Genomic DNA, 17,120 nt, shown 5'->3' on the forward strand with positions numbered 1-17,120 from the left:
AGATGCAAAGACACAATAATTTATACGAGGAAAAAGCCCTTGATCAATGTATGATCTCCGGCATAAAAAACCTCGGGTGATGGCAACTACCGATCACCAAACTTCAATATAAGAACAAAATGATTACAACTTTGGATGATAATGAGCTGAGTACAAGGATCACTATTGTTTCGAGTGTCTAAGTGTGTGAGAGTTGCGTTGTAAGTTGTGTGTGTTCTTCCGAATGAGGAAGATGGGTATTTATACATGTGTAGGTGACCTATTTTAGGTAAAATGACTAGATATCAGCTCATTACCCCTTTAGAAATAAAGATAATCTAGCCTAAATTGCTGCCCATGAATCAAGCCATGTTTCCATATCCTGTGCAACGTCTATCTCTGATTTAGCTCTTGCCATATTTGTGAAGACGCGTCCCTGGATCATGGTCTTTAGAGCATATCCTGCTAGATGTTCCTGCAAAACAATATTGTATTAAGCGGAAGTGGCCGTTAGTATGAGGATCACCATAATGTCCCATGATCCTGATCCTGAAGTTCTGCTGAGGATCACTATCTGCCAAAGAAACAAGGATCACTGGTTAGGATCATGTGTAAGGATCACCTATAAAAATCCAGCCCTAACACATACATACATACCTTCATACGTCTCTACTTAAGGAAATTCTTAATTTAGGATCCCACCTTTGGGTACCATATTACTACATATTCTTTAGGATCCCACCTTTGGGTACCATATTACTACATATTCTTTAGGATCCCACCTTTGGGTACCATATTACTACATATTCTTTAGGATCCCACCTTTGGGTACCATATTACTACATATTCTTTAGGATCCCACCTTTGGGTACCATATTACTACATATTCTTTAGGATCCCACCTTTGGGTACCATATTACTACATATTCTTTAGGATCCCACCTTTGGGTACCATATTACTACATATTCTTTAGGATCCCACCTTTGGGTACCATATTACTACATATTCTTTAGGATCCCACCTTTGGGTACCATATTACTACATATACTTTAGGATCCCACCTTTGGGTACCATATTACTACATATTCTTTAGGATCCCACCTTTGGGTACCATATTACTACATATTCTTTAGGATCCCACCTTTGGGTACCATATTACTACATATTCTTTAGGATCCCACCTTTGGGTACCATATTACTACATATTCTTTAGGATCCCACCTTTGGGTACCATATTACTACATATTCTTTAGGATCCCACCTTTGGGTACCATATTACTACATATACTTTAGGATCCCACCTTTGGGTACCATACCCGCCGGCGACGCCCTCTAGTTTTTGCAGTTTTCTGCAGGTTCGTTTCGTCGTCCGTACGCACTAAAACGCACGTAACTTTTGAACCGTTTACCCGTTTGACCTCCCGTTTCTTCCTACATGCTTGTAAATTCACATTCTATCATATGAACATAAAATCTTACCTCCGGATTACGGAAATCCTTAACTTACATACATTCGACTTAACTATTATCTAACTATTTGACCCGTTAAGGGTATTCGCGCATTAATTGGTCTACGACTGACCAAACCATCATCCCCACTTCCATACCTGTCCAAAACATTACTCTAATCGAATAACTTGCTTCTAAACCACTTTTAAGTTCGTTTACCCCAAAATACCCATCATGGGCATTTTGGTCAACATTAAACCCATCATTTACGACGAAAGACTTTAACACATATTTGACCTCAAACATCATATTTAATTCATTACAACACTTTATTACTTACTTGTACTACGAAGTGATTACGGAAATCACTTACCTCGTGCATCCATGTTCGTAACCGCTTCCTTGCCCCATTTCGACCCGTTAGCCTTTCATGCTTGGTCCATGCTAGTGTGGTTCCTATCCTTTCATGTCGTCATGCCATAATAATGTTAGTACTCGTGCTTATTCATATTAATACACATTTTCCAGCTCTTATCTACATTGACTTTCACTAACACGCATACAACATAAATTGTCAACCACATTGTTCAGTTAGACAACCTAACGTAATTCATAACATCATCCTTTACTAGCATGGTCATATATTATATATTTAGTACACATTCACTTCTTGATTGAAATTAAGTGTTTAATAAAAACACATGGGGAGCATCGCCCGTTCAAGCACAATGTACAAGCTTCTAATGCATAGTCTTGACCAACACATACATTCAACCCGAATTCTTGTATGAGTTCCATCTAAGGCACATTCCTCAAGTTAGTATACTACTAATTACATCATTATCATGTTTCATTCATATATGTCGAGCCATTTCATACAATCTCACATCCTAACTTCACCTAGACATTTCATCAAACACTTGGCGTGCGTACAAGTTTCTAAACATGATGTACAAGTAACCTTCATTCTTTTCTTTCTAATTCTTGTTTTCAATCATCCAAACTACCAATAACAATTCAATCTCATACCATATTCAATATAACTAACAATTTGGTCACATGCAACATATCATATCAAGAATTAAACAAAGATTGGACATGGGTGACATACCCATGTCGCCTTTTCTACTAACCCAAGTGGGTTTCATCTCCAAATCTCAATTAACATCAAATCTTGCATAATTCACATTCCAATGATAATTCTAACATATGTTCATGCTTAATTTCATCCCAATTCATGGATTAAGACCTAACCCATTTCGTACAAGATCACAAATCTTAGTTTTTGAGACATACCTTTTGATCCTCTTGTGATGGTGAGCATTAATTCGTGTTTATTCATGATTTTGAGCTTGGATTCAACCTTCAATTTGGACTTCTTTAAGAACTAGGGTTTGCACCCCTTTGTTCTTCTCCAGAGCATTCCACGCACACACACATGATGTATGTGTGTTGTGTGTTGTGATTTTATTTAATAAAACATAACTTTCCCCCTTGTTCATATATGGTCCCTCAAGTTTGTTCACTTGTTTGCTTTGCTAAACTTTTGACTAGGTATAATAACCTAGTTACTACATTCTATATTATTAAACATGGGGTCTCATTAGCAAATTTAGTAATTCGAGTTTTTGGAGCGTTACTTAACTAGGTTAAATAACCTAGTCGTTTATTTCATGCTAAGTCATATAAGAACACATGGCAATTATAAACATTCGGGTTTTGGGATGTTACATACGATTCATTTCCGGGATCAATATGTCCAAAGAATGTCTAAGTGCCGCCCACATTGGGTTATGCTTTGTCGTTTGTCGATAATTCGATAAATGAGTTGAAGCATTATACTTTGTCGTTTGTCGATAATTCGATAAATGAGTTGAAGTATTATACTTTGTCGTTTGTCGTTAATACGATAAATGAGTTGAAGTATTGCACTTGGTCATTCATTGGGAGAATTTGATCTCGTAAATTATCGTAACTGCTGTATTGATCATTAACCCGGTTTTGTGTGCATCATTTCCTAAATTAGGATTATTAGTCTCAATACACTTACAATCAAAGTAGATGCTAATTCTCAGAAGAATCTGAACCATAAAGCTTGTTAATTCAAATACTGCATGCTTATATTGTGAGTTATTCTCTTTTTGTCAACTTTTTTACAATACTCCAAATTTTTAGAATTATAATTACAGTGATTAAGTTTATGTAATCACCAAATTACAGCCGGTATGTGGGGTATTGTGCACACTACTTGATAATCGTCACCATTGGGGCAGCCATTGGGTGATATGACCATAATCACAGACACCATTGGACGTATGGGCCAATGGGTCGAGTGGTAAAGTACTGTGGGTAGATTGGTTGATATCAGAAACATTGTAAAAGATCTTACCATTGTGAATTATAATAAATGTGTCATTTTCAGTAATTAGAATAATTCACTCAGTATTTCCCGCTGACAAAATCTTTTTAAAACGCGTTTCAGGTAATTACAATAGATTGGAGTAAGGATTGGATCCGACACTGGAGGACTTCAAGAAGTGGCTTATTTTATTAATTAAATCAACTTAAGAAATATTGTTTTCATTAAAAGCTACCTTTGTAAAACTTGGAATTTATTCCATCCATTTAAATAAAATCCGGTGTTTCTAAACTCTGATATTTTTCCTAACTCACGGTCCTGATGAAATTTCCGCTGCAATGTTTTTCAAAATAATCACCGGTACCACTGGACTGCTCACGACACCGATTCCGGCTAGATGGGGTCGGGGGCCGTGACAGCAGGAAAACCTCATGTGCACCAGGAACACCTACAATCTCACCAACAACACATACCACCGGGTCGGAGCTATTGAGCGCAACATCAACGATATACAAGATGATATCGGTAGCATCCGGGAGTATATGGCGGGGCATGGGGGTGGAGGTGAGGATAGCGATGAAGACATGGAGTATGAGGCTTTGAAGGAACAAGGAGCGGGTTGGTGGTGAGCCCACAGGTTTAAGTACCCTTTTCTATCGAACAATTTATGGCCTGCGTGCCACTTGTTGAACAATTTACTTTCCTGAACTAGTTTTTATTTCCGTTTTATTTTTCTACTTTATGCTTGGAGACAATTAACTGTGGTAATGTAGGATGTTTTATGTTTGCTTGGTGTGGTATTGAGTGATGAAACAGGTACAATGCAAGGGTTAGAGTGCTAAACCTTAGCACTTACAGGCCCAAAATGGAGAAACCGGGAGACGAAACCTGTTTTTCAGGCTCACAGACTGTCCACACGGGGACGTGTCCAGCCGACACGCCCCCGTGTTCATCTCCCAGACCTGCTGTTTGGTTACTGATCTGCAATTATTTGCCAGACACGGGGTCGTGTCTAACCAACACGCCCCCGTGTTCACCTTATGTAAGTTTTCGATACTGGCAGTTCACCACGGGGTCGTGTCCAGCGAACACGGGGCCGTGTGCAGACTGCCAGTAACATAAATCTTTGCTTTTTAACACCTTATTACACATCCAGTTAACCTAAAAATTTATTTTTGGGACACATTGAGGACAATGTGTAATTTAAGTGTGTGTGTGTGGGGGGGGGGGGGGGAAGCTAACACTTTGAAATTTTGCAAGTCCTAACAACAAGCCTTACACAAAACTCTATTGGAACCACTAAACACCCCAAATTTTTTTACTTGTCTAAAGTTTAAGTTAGGAATCCCAAGATTAATAAGGTTATATTTTTATAAAATTTACAACCGAGAGCGTCGTGATAACAAGAACCAACATAAGAAAATTATGAAACGGCATACAAAGTCTAGTTAAAATTTGATTATATATACTTGATCACATTAAAAACCCATTCCCACAAAAGTGAGTTTTGAACCTTTATAGAGCATACAAATTTACATCTTTAGACTAAATGCTCATTTTTCGTTTCTTGTGTGAATAGCCGCTTGGTTCTTACAACTCTAGAACTTGCCACGACGATTCATTCCCGGTCCTTACCAACTTAAACCCAAGTAAGTAAATGATGGAGGCATTAGGACTAACCATTTTTCTTTCTACACCATTATTTTTCAATTTTTTTTACCACCTACCCAAAATCCCCCTAGTTAACCCCTTTGAGCCTAAACCTTTCGTTTCTTTACCCTAAACCCTTTTTACCCACCAAAAACCCTTTTTATTTTTTTCACCCTTTATTTTAGTAACAAGCTCGGTTTTTCGCAAGCTCGTTCTTTTATGTGACTAAAAAAATGATGATGAAGTTAAAAACAAACAAAGCTATGTAAACAACAGCTTGTTTGGAGAAATACTTCAAAATAAAAAGTCACTAAAAACAAAATGTGTTACGAAAACCGACGCTTTTTACGCTTTTCGCCCTTTTACTAACCACTAACCCAACCACCCACCTTTAGCCCAGGCCTAACCCTTCACCCAAAAAGTCCTCTTGATATTTACAAAGGTATAAAGTTAAAAAGGAGGAGGTTTGATTGCTTGGCAAGCCTATGGAAGGCGTAAGTTCCATGCCGCTCTCGAGTGATTCACAAAAAATTACACCTTCGGCCGAGTGTTGAGTGATTTCTCCCGTGAGGTATGTGAACTTGTATATAAATGAAACTTTAAAAAGGCATGTTATGCCCAAATAAGTAATTTATCCTATGAAACATTCTAAATAAATCATAACGAATAGGATTGTAAATAAATAAAAATAAAACCCAAAAAGATCTTGGATTCCCGACACTCTATGACAAGCCAAAAAAAAAACCTTCTCTTCTACCCATTCCATTTGGGAGGGTAAGCCACATTTAAAGAGTTTTGCTTGAGGACAAGCAAAAGTTCAAGTGTGGGGGTATTTGATGTGTGTAAAATGCAACATATAAATTACATCAAATAAGGCATAAAACTAACTCTTTTTAAGTACTAATGTTGGAAAAAGAGTGTTTTTGTCTTCCTTTTGTATTTTCAGGATGAAATGAGCTCAAATTCACAAAAGAAGCAAAAAGACAGCTAATTCTAACATAAATACAAGAAAAGGAGTAAAAGTAGACTGCCCGAACCCTCAACGACATCCTCCCAAGCAAAGAAAAGAAAACAGAAGCCTGAACACGCCCCGTGCTCAGCCAGCACGGGGCCGTGCCCAAGAAGCAGCAGAAAAGACAAACCTGTAGAAGCTTCTATTGCCCACCACGGGGCCGTGTCCAGTGAGCACGGGGGCGTGGCGAAAGTACAGCAGGCGCATTAATTGTAATTGCGAATTACAATTAATGAAGAAGAGAGTGTCAGACGGGCACGGGGGCGTGTCCAGCAGACACGGGGCCGTGTCCAGCCTTCTGTTCAGCCTATAAATAGGAGTGCTTGGTTTCATTCCAACTCATCCCTTGGCACACCACTTCTCTCACACTTCATCCACCACCCACCACCACCATAACACCATCATCCACCACCATCATCCATTGTCCATCGTAGAGTGTGTGAGTCGTCTCGGGATCCAAGATTGATAGTAAGAGTTCTTGACAATCAAGGCCATGTTTGCCTAAGTCTCTTACATCACTTGGTGAAGACAAGTGTTTAGTATAATACTTTTTATTTTTAATCTTTTGCACTTTTTATTTGGTTTTGTATTAATGACTTTAATAAGTAGTTGCTTTTGTTGAAGGTGATCTTTCCTTATCGTTTGTCCGTGGTGTCTTGGCATTATTTTACTGTCTATATAAAATAAAAGATTTTCACCATTCATATCTCCACGGTCTATATGGAGGTATGTTGGCTACCTGGTCGGGGGTTAAGGGAACGGTTTGGTAAGGGTCTTGCCCTTGTTCAGCGTTTAGAGGTCCTGCAAGGGACCTGGGTCAAATTTAGTAGGATCTCCTTCAATGCCCATAGGTATTGGATGGCGGGGATCCAAACTCTTTGACCCCCTCATAAGTTAACTACTATTAATACTATAACCCGGCTATTTAGGACTGTATCCCTGCTGACTCAGACTACTTAGCCGAGGGTAACGTCACCGCCAAAAGCGGGGCCTACCATAATTTGCATTAATAACTTAATTCATTATCTTCCAATAATCCAACCCTTTAGGATTGTATCCTTGCTGACTCAAACTACTGTGTTGAGGGTAACGTCGCCTTCAAAAGAGGGGCCTACTACAATAACTAAGATAATCTCTTAAACAAGTTCAAAAGTGCGAAAATAATCAAAGGTTATACTAATACACGAGTCGGATCCAAGTGATTCATCTTGTCTACCTGTTTTTATTTTATTTTTATTTTTCAGCATTTAGTTAGTTTTTACTTTCTTAGTTTATAACATTTTTCTAACTTTTTGATTTGATTAGACGTTGAGGATAAACCGGTACTAAAAGCTCTTGTGTCCTTGGACGACCTCGGTATCTTACCAACACTATACTACGTCCACGATGGGTGCACTTGCCCATATGTGTGTTTAGTGTTAGTGAATATCGTGTTTTATAAATTTAAAACTTGGCTAAAGGTGTAAAAAAGGGCTTAATTATATATCTAAATTATATACACACCAACACACATCAGATACTAATAAATCCTATCAAATAAATTAGCAGATGGAAAACGCTAGTAACGAACCAGTAAATGAGGTTAATCAGTCGGAGCAACATTCAGGAGATCAATACATGACTAGACAAGATATTGAAAATATTGTTGCTCAAGGGATAGCCAATGCTATTCCAGCATTCGTTGCTGCTGTAAAAAGTCCAATCGAACCGCAGCAAATCATTCCTAGTAAACGTACTCAGGAAGATAATTTTAGCCATAGTGTAAATGGAGGCGGCAATCATGATAATCATGATAACAATCCGCAACAGGCTCCACTCCCCAAGAAAATGAAAGCTGCAACGCCTGGTTGCACTTACAAAGAATTTCTTGCCTGTAAACAAGTAGAATTTGCAGGTAATGAAGGGGCAACTGCAACACTGCGATGGTTAGAGAAAACCGAAGCAGTAATTGCAATAAGTAAATGTGCTGAAGAAGATCAAGTGATGTATGCGTCAAATCTGTTCAAAGAAGGGGCGCTAGAATGGTGGAACACAGTGCTACAAGCCAAAGGACGAAGGGTGGCTTATGCGATGAATTGGGACGAATTTAAGAGTCTTGTTGAAAGAAAATTCTATCCCGAATACGAAAAGGAACAAAGCAAACAAGTTCCTGAGTCATCGTATGATAGGCGTCGACTGTCGAGGATATACTTCGACATTCTTCGAATATGCGAGGGTGGTACCTAACCTGGCTTCGGCAGAACCGGTACTCATTTCCCGATATATTTGGGGATTAATCGGAGAAATCCGTAACATCGTTAAAGCTGCAAGACCACGCACTATTGACGATGCTGTAGAATTAACTAATACTTTAACCGATGAACTGGTACGCACAGGAGAAGAAGATCGAAGGAAGGAATTGGCTCAGAAGATTACCCAGGGAATTCGTACGGTTAATAATAATAATCGTTTTAAAAGAAGAGGAACGGGGCAATCCTCAACCCCGCCATTCTGCAGAAATTGCAAGAGAAAGCATTTTGGAAGATGCAATATCACCTGCAATTTTTGCAAATCAATAGGGCATAATGAAGATAACTGCAAAAAGAAAGTCATAGTCTGTTATAATTGTGGAGAAACCGGACATTACAAAACAGAATGTCCTAAATTGGTTAAAGCCGCAGATAATAAAGGCAAGCAAGCTGAAGGAGCAACTAAGAAAAATGTGCGTGCATTCCAACTGACCACTCAAGAAGCCGAACTCATTCCAGACGTGATAGCGGTTACGTTCTTAGTATATAACGTCTATGCAAAAGTATTATTTGACTCTGGTGCAAACCAAAGTTTCATCAATACTTGATTCTGCCAAGCTCTTAACTTACCATTAACTACCCTTAGGCAGATTTTTACAGTCGAAACAGCAAATGGAAATTCTGTCAACATAGACAAAGTACTGCAAGAAGGAAAAATAGAATTATTAGGCCATAAGTTTTCTGCAAACCTATTACCCATGAATCTAGCCGGATTTGATGTAGTATTAGGAATGGATTGGTTAGTCGCCAACCATGCTCGAATCCTGTGTGATCAGAATTCTGTAGAAATCCGTACCGCCACAGGAGAAGTAATCTTAATTACCGGAGATAGACCTCGAAAGCCACTGAAATCCATTTCAATAATGAAATTGGCTAGTTACTAAAGGAAACAAGAAATGGTGTATATGATTTCTGTAATCATTAACACTACAAGTAAGGAACTCCAGGACATCCCTATAGTTTCAGAATACCCAGATGTCTTCCCAGAAGAATTACCTGGGTTACCACCAGATAGGGAAGTAGAGTTTAGAATTCATCTAATTCCAGGTACTACACCAATAGCTAAGGCACCTTATCGATTAGCACCTACTGAAATGCTAGAACTGAAAAAGCAGTTAGATGAATTACCAAGCAAAGGATTTATACAACCTAGTTCATCCCCTTGGGGTGCACCAGTATTGTTTGTGAAAAAGAAAGACGGGTCAATGAGAATGTGTATCGATTATAGGGAATTGAATAAGGCTACAATTAAGAATCGATACCCATTACCTAGGATTGATGATCTTTTTTATCAACTACAAGGAGCTAGGTATTTCTCTAAAATAGACTTAAGATCCGGATACCATCAGTTAAAAGTACAAGAGGAGGACATACGTAAAACTGCTTTCAGAACTCGGTATGGTCATTATGAGTTTACAGTCATGCCATTCGGATTAACGAATGCTCCAGCTGCATTTATGGACATGATGAATAGGATCTGTAAACCGTACTTGGATAAATTTGTAATCGTGTTTATTGACGATATACTCATTTATGCCAAAAGTCAAGAAGACCATTGTAGGCACCTGCATACACTCTTAACTTCGTTAAGAAGGGAAAAGCTTTATGCCAAATTCTCAAAATGTGAATTCTGGCTGCAGGAAGTGCAATTTTTAGGACATATGGTAAATCATGAAGGAATCCATGTAGATCCTGCTAAGATAGAAGCAATCACAAAATGGAAAGTCCCACAGACAGCAATGGAAGTTAGAAGTTTTCTAGGCTTAGCTGGGTACTATAGACGGTTTATTAAAGATTTCTATAATATAGCTGTACCTTTAACTAAGTTAACTTGTAAAGCCACTAAGTTTGAGTGGGGACCTAGACAAGAAGAAGCTTTTAAGATTCTAAAGCACAAATTGACGAATGCTCCAATCTTAGCTTTACATGAAGGAACAGAAAACTTTGAAGTATATTGTGATGCTTCAAAATTAGGATACGGATGTGTGTTAATGCAATGCAAAAAAGTAATTGCGTATGCTTCTAGGCAATTGAAAAAGCACGAAGAAAATTACACGACTCATGATTTAGAATTAGGAGCCATAATTTTTGCCCTTAAAATTTGGAGACATTATCTGTACGGAAGTAAGTTTACTATCTATACAGATCATAAGAGTTTAAGGTACATATTTGTGCAAAAAGAGCTAAACATGAGGCAAAGAAGGTGGATGGAAATCCTAAGTGATTACGACTGTGATATTCAATATCACGAAGGAAAAGCGAACGTAGTAGCAGATGCTTTAAGTCGTAAGTATCATTAAAAGCAAAAACGAGTCCGTGCTCTTAGATTAAATCTACAAGTAGATTTAATGGAACAATTGAAGAAAGTTCAGGGAACGGCAATCGAGGACGATGCCGAAGGAATGAAAGGTTACCTAAAGGAACTAGAGCAAGGAAAGGATGGAATTTGGAGATTCCACAAGAAACGAATTTGGGTACCTAAGCAGGGAGAACTAAGAAATAAAATTTTAGAGGAAGCGCATAAGTCTAGGTATTGTAACACCTCGAAATTTTGTGTCCAATAATGTGTTAACACGTGTCATTAACTTACACGTGGCATTTGATATTGAATAAAGGACTAATGTTGACGAACCTTGAAAGTATATAAATTCGAGGGTTATATATGTCAAACAAGGGTAAGTATACTGTATAGTAACCCTAATCGATGCTCATACCTTCAAACGAATAAATCATGGATCGTAAAGAAGCGAAACGCGGAAGAAAGTGAGAGATTACAAGCTACAGGGGGTTAACTGTGTCAACATGTTTAATTATACCTCTGAGTGACCCTTTGACGTACCCGAGGCTTTGTAACAGTAAAATACGCTCACTAGAATGTACTGTATAAATTCCGCGAAGTTCCGTTTTAAAACGAGAAAGTTATGACCAAATTCGTATGAGAAGGGTTAAAAGCGTCAACAATGAAAGTTAAAACTTTCCAAATAATTAACAAATTAACCAGGGACTTGACAATGCGGGTAAATAACACGAGGCCCTTAGTTGTAAATAATCGAGGGCCAAATCGCAAAGTTACCCCTTCAAACCCGAAAGGTCAGGTTAATAATTACGAAAGATTTCGTTATTAATTACCAGATTCTGATCATGATTACAAAAGATTTAAAAATTATGAAAATCCAACCACTCGCGGGCCGCGTAAGGTTTTGGGATAAGTTGAGGCGGGCCGCGAGCCTCCTAATGAACGCGTCTGATTTTTAAACTTCAGGCGGCCCGTGTAAAAGGTGCATGGTTCTTCCATGCGGGCCGCGTGGGACGCCCAGATGCAGAAAGTTTGGACTTGCATGCCTTTTGAGCTTGTGAACGATCATTTAGCCAATAAGTGAGGCATGGGCGCCCCCTACTCGACCTATAGCACCTTGGGACACCTGCCCATCATCCATACTCAGTTGTAGGGTGTGTTGTGATGATCTAAGAGCATTTCTTGCACTATAAATAGACCTTCAATGTTCACAACTTAAACACACCTCAAACACACTCTTCTGATCATACTTGGAGCTCTCAAAGCTTTCTCTTATCATTCTAAGTTGTGCACAAGTCTCTGTAAGTATGCCAAACCTTTTATGGTTTTGTTTTTGCTTAGTTTAGCCTAAAAGTCAATCCGTCGTAACTAACGATTGACTATGCGATAAATCACAAATGGTCCAGTGAATTGTCGGATCAAAAGTAGTTATGTGTTGGTATTTATGTGGGTAATAAACCCCTAAAAGGGTTCCCTCTGATCACCACTCTAACTAGTTCAAATGTCGAGTCAAACGTATATTTAAAAAGTCAACAGAAAGACATTTTGCGATTTCTTGCATAATCTGTAATGTAGTTGATATGTAACTAGTTTTGATGTTCATAAAACATGGTATTAAGTATATAAACTTGTCTAAATTCGTTTGATTCGGCCATTTGCTATATTGACCCGGTTCGGAGCCGAAAGTCGCAAAAGTTTAACTTTTGCTTTGACTTCAGTTCTGACCCGTTTTAGTACAATGTAGATATGCCTTAGGACTCTCTTAGGACCAGGTTACGTGATGGTATAAGCCTCTGTGACCGGTTCATTGTTTGTCCAAGTCTTTTACGCATTTCCGTTAATTGTCTAAAAGTTGACCGTAATGCCTTTTATAAATTAAAACGAGAATTTCGGACACCTGAAAGGGTCGTGACCTTGAATACTGATTTCTAAGCATGTCGCTAAAGTTTCACGTCAATCCGAGGTCTAGAATAGGAGTTATGCTAAAAAGCGCAACTAAAGAAAACTTTTGTAATAAACGGCACAATTAGCATAACGCCCATCTAAACCAAGATTTCGTCACCAAAACTTTTACCCACTGTTGTAAAGTAATATTTTGGGAATTTTAAAGATTTTTAATTATTTTTGACCTGCTCATAACCTACGGTTATGGCATCGGTTCTGTAAATACCGAATACGCCCTTTTTGGCCAGAAAATGAGTTCTACAAGGTCTTTTGACCCGATTCCAGTTACTACTGATTTTAATTAATAAATAAAGTGTTTTAGACTTTATAAACTGGTCGGAAAACTCAGATTCCCTGTAGAACTCGAAAAGCTCTTTAAAAGTCTTTAAAATGACCGAAAAACCCCTACGGGGCGTATAACGAACTTAAACTCGTTACGGGCATCACGGAAGGTATCCTACTGATACCACAACCTCTTTAAGGCATATTGAATTAGGAAACAAGTGTAGGACTCTCACGGTTACCCGTTGCGCCTATTGCGCGCACGGTTCGGCTTATGTAACTAGTTTACATAAATTAGCCGATACGGGTCAAACTATATTATTTTGACCCCAAAATCTAGAGTGTGAATATTTAACCCATATAAAACAAGTCTCTGAACTTGTTGGGGCAGAATCGCATTCCATTCCCGGTTTTTGCCTTTTCGCGCGATTAAACCATATCTATATTTTGAAACCAACCGGTCTAGGCAACGGCTAATATAAAGACCCGTTAGGATTCTAATAGGTTATTTAAAACCTTCGTTCCAGAATAGTAGCCCCACTAAAAGATATCTGTGATTTAATCAAATAAGGACAATACTTGCAAAGGTAAATACTTTTAACTTATTTTCCCTTATACGGGCTTGGGATACGGTATAATATTTACCGCTTGATTGAGCATCAAATCTTCCATCGCTTAGGTGGTTAATTGAATAATTTGATCGGCTCATTTAAACAGTCTTGTTACTTAAAAGCCTTTGGGGGGTTAATGACCATGTCCCGGATATCCTTGGCATCATTCGAAGAAATGGCCACGACCTCGACATCCCGGTGTAGGCGTACACCCGGAATTATGTCGATATTATTATTAAAAGACGTAGCCGTTGGTTTACCCACCACGGTTTTACGCAATGTGGTGTGTCTATTAATCTTTAACCCGGACAGGATCCGGGCTACTGAACGCAAAGAAGGAACATGTAATTCGTTCACAAGATTATAATTTTAAATAATTTTCCCAAGTTATAAAAGAGTTTGTGCCTTGTGCATTCAAATCAATTTTTAATAAACATTTTTCAAAATGTGTCGGTTGAATGTATTTACCAGTGTAAACTGACGTATTTTCCCCAAAAAGGTTAAGTGCAGGTACTATACGTAATCGGCTGGTAATAGCTTCCTAGCATCACGAAAAGTCTCGCAAGCTTGATGCTGTATCTGTTGAACAAATACTTTATTGTTATTTTGATCCCCTGTGGATACATTCGACTTTTGTAATACACTCGATATTACAATCAAAGGTTGAAGTATATATTTATCTTAAGCTTCCGCTGTGCATTCATATAATTGTGTGGTTTAACTATATTGTTGCCAACTACGTCACGGAAATCCCCCACCGGGCCCACCGGTGATACACGTGGAAATCGGGGTGTGACAGGTTGGTATCAGAGCCAACATTGAGTGAATTAAACACTATCTTAATGTGTTTAATCTCAATGACACAATTGCACATACTTGAGTCTAGACATGAACATAAGACAAAATGGAATCATATTTTTTCAGTTCATCTCTTTATTTTCATTATGATTTTTTAATAAGTTTTGAAGCAGGAAAAATGCCACCTGTAATTTTCCGAGGAAGAGGAAGGGGAAGAAGAGGCAGAGGAGAGATCGTTACTCACAACGACCACGAAGCTGGACCGTCAAACACAAGAGCTCCTTCGATGACAAGGAGTGAAGAACCACAAAGACGGAGAAACCTCTTCGAACCAGCGAGGCATTCGACCTCTCACAGTTCGACGCCATCTTACCGTCACTCTTTCGGACCAGATTCCGAAAATGATCCTAACAACCCCCAGCCATCCTATCTACCTCTACAGCGCTCGGTGTCGCACCGTGCCTTTGGCGATCCCACTCCATATTTCCGAGGTCAGTTTAATCCCGCTGACTACATACAGGAACCTGCAGGATTTGTCCCGCTAGGACCACAAGACCACTTCTCGGAAGACCACATGGACGAGGATACGGATCCAACAGAACCGGCTCGTGGTACGCCCACGCATCCAATAGAGATCTCTGACGGATCTTCATTTCATGGGACACCTTATCAGGGCCCAGATAGCTTCATGGCATTGTTTAATCAACATGAGCGGTACTATACGCCATCTCAGCAGGCATCGCAGCAACAGCAGCAGCATCCGCGAGATCCCTCCGAGGATCCACATTTCGAGGCAGTTACGCCACCGCCTCCTCCACCGACTCAGCCAGTAATGCCAGATCCGCCAAGGCGTAGAAGATCAGGCGCACGGATGTCTACCCGAGGAGGGGAATTTCACTTCAGCACCCCTCGACACTCAAGCGGTAGTCACTATCCGTCAGTACCTGAAGAAGGGCCTTCAAGCCCAGCACAAGAGGCGAACTCCGCACCAGTTGCGCCGTCTTCGCCACCATTTGGGCATGACCACCCATTACCTCCATACGCAACGGCATATAACCCGTTCGAGCCGACGTCGCAAGCACATTACAATTACAACTATGAGCGTGACCCGTATGTGGTAGCGGCAAGGTATAACGCCCGCTATCCAGACGGAAATCTAGGGATACCGGATTACTTAGCTCATGGGTATCCAGCACCACCTAGACCTCCAGTTCCGCAACCGGCGCCACAACCACGTTTCTCTCCTCCTGAGCATGAAGAGATACTCCACCGATTGGATCGTGTGGAGAGAGAGTTCGAGGAAGAGAAAAAGAGCCACTGAGGATTTCTCAAAGGCTTGGCAAACCTATTAAAGGGCAAGAAGAAGAAACGTGACCATTAGTCCTCATAGGTGTACTAATGTAATTTCTATTTTGAAATAAGTCCCTGCGTGGACATTTATCGTATTTTAGTCCCTACATGCACTTATCCGTTAGTCCCTACGAGGATACCTAACGTATACCAGTCCTTATATAGGCCTGTCTTTTATTTAACCTTTATAAAGGTATGTACTTGTTTTAAAGACCCGTTTAGGGCAGTATGTAGTTGTATTTGAAAGTTTGGAATGTTATGTTATGAATTTCATTTTTACTATATATGAAATAAATCAAAACCATTCCTTTTAAATTGATCTGCCCAATAAAGAATCTTAAGAGTGAAACCTAGCCTGGTGTCTTTTAAGATCCGGCCAAGATGGTAAGACCTAATTAAAAGATTCAGATTCCCTGTTAACCTCTGTAAGCATGTTAACAATCATGGCAGATGTGATTCGTTAAAATCGCACACGTCATTCTGTACAAAAATCCTTCTAAGGATTTCAAAAACCCAACTAAATGATTTATAAATCATGGGTCAAATCATCAATAAAGGTGATCAAATTATTAAACATCCATTAGAGATGTAGTGCCTACGGGCCAACCTTATAAAACATCCATTAGAGATGTAGTGCCTACGGGCCAACCTTATTAAACATCCATTAGAGATGTAGTGCCTATGGGCCGTAATAATTGTCTTATAAAGACAAAAGACAGTGGTGGTCTATGACTCCCTGTTAGAAAGAGATAAAAGAACTACGGTTCAAATCTCCATGCCTTGATTCTCTGAAATCACGGCTAATATTATAAAACATCCTCGTGATCAGGCTTTGTGCCGCTAATGTTATTATTGTTATAGCTAAAATAGGATATATACAAATCCTAAAACTAAGTGAGTAATAAGTTAACCATATATGGTCTCTGTTACCATGGTTAACGAATTGCCATAAAAGACAATTCTATAATAAACTCCTAAATAAAATTTTGTTATCTTCTGTAACAGATTCAAGTTACCATGGCGGATCCCAATGGAGAGAACAGCCATACAAATGAAGATGACTATGATAACGCGCAAGTGCATTTAACAGGCGCGCAGTTA

This window comes from Helianthus annuus, chromosome 14 (assembly GCF_002127325.2).
Source record: "Helianthus annuus cultivar XRQ/B chromosome 14, HanXRQr2.0-SUNRISE, whole genome shotgun sequence".
Taxonomy (NCBI): domain Eukaryota; kingdom Viridiplantae; phylum Streptophyta; class Magnoliopsida; order Asterales; family Asteraceae; genus Helianthus; species Helianthus annuus.